Source organism: Hylobates moloch, unplaced genomic scaffold (assembly GCF_009828535.3).
Source record: "Hylobates moloch isolate HMO894 unplaced genomic scaffold, HMol_V3 SCAFFOLD_1803, whole genome shotgun sequence".
In the NCBI taxonomy this organism is placed as follows: domain Eukaryota; kingdom Metazoa; phylum Chordata; class Mammalia; order Primates; family Hylobatidae; genus Hylobates; species Hylobates moloch.
In genome coordinates, this window is record NW_026654078.1 from 5,578 (window position 1) to 6,306 (window position 729).

Below are 729 nucleotides of genomic sequence, written 5' to 3' on the forward strand. Positions count from 1 at the left end.
TGTGTGTTTTTTGTGTGTGGTGTGTGTATGTACCTGTGTGGTGTGTGCTGTGTGTGTTTTGTGTGTGTGGTGTGTGTGTGTACCTGTGTGGTGTGTGCTGTGTGTTTTTTGTGTGGTGTGTGTGTGTACCTGTGTGGTGTGTGGTGTGTAGGAGTGACTGCGCGTGTTGTTTCTGTCTCTGGATGTGGTGGCTACTGGAGGCCCCTCTGCCATCTTGGGCCCCGGTCTGGAGCCTGCGACCCCGCAGCTGCTCTCAGGGAGTCCGTGGAACCTGCAGTCTGTGGGGTAAACCCTGGGCCCCCACTCGAGGTGTTGGAGGGCAGGTCCGCGGCTTTCATCGGATTCCTAAGGCGAGCTTTCAACCTGGCGTTCTGAGATCAAGAAAAAGATTCACGCAACAGCAACTTCTTGAGCACCTACTACGTGCCAGGTGCTGTTCTGGGGACTAGCAGGGAACAAAAGGCAAACTTCTTGGTCTTATGGCTCTCACTTTTCCCTGGGGATGGGGTAGGGAAGGGAGGGTAGTCGAGTAAATGGATGCATAAATATTAACTAGTGCCTGGAGATGGCCCGTGCTCCGAAACAAAGCTGTGTAAGACCGGTGGGGGGAGGGCGGCTTCTGTAGGCTGGACAGGGACAGCCCTCAGAGGAGGGGACGTCTGAGCTGTGCACACACCAGGGAAGGGCATTCCAGGCAAGGGGAATCGCAGGTGCAAAGACTGGAAAGGT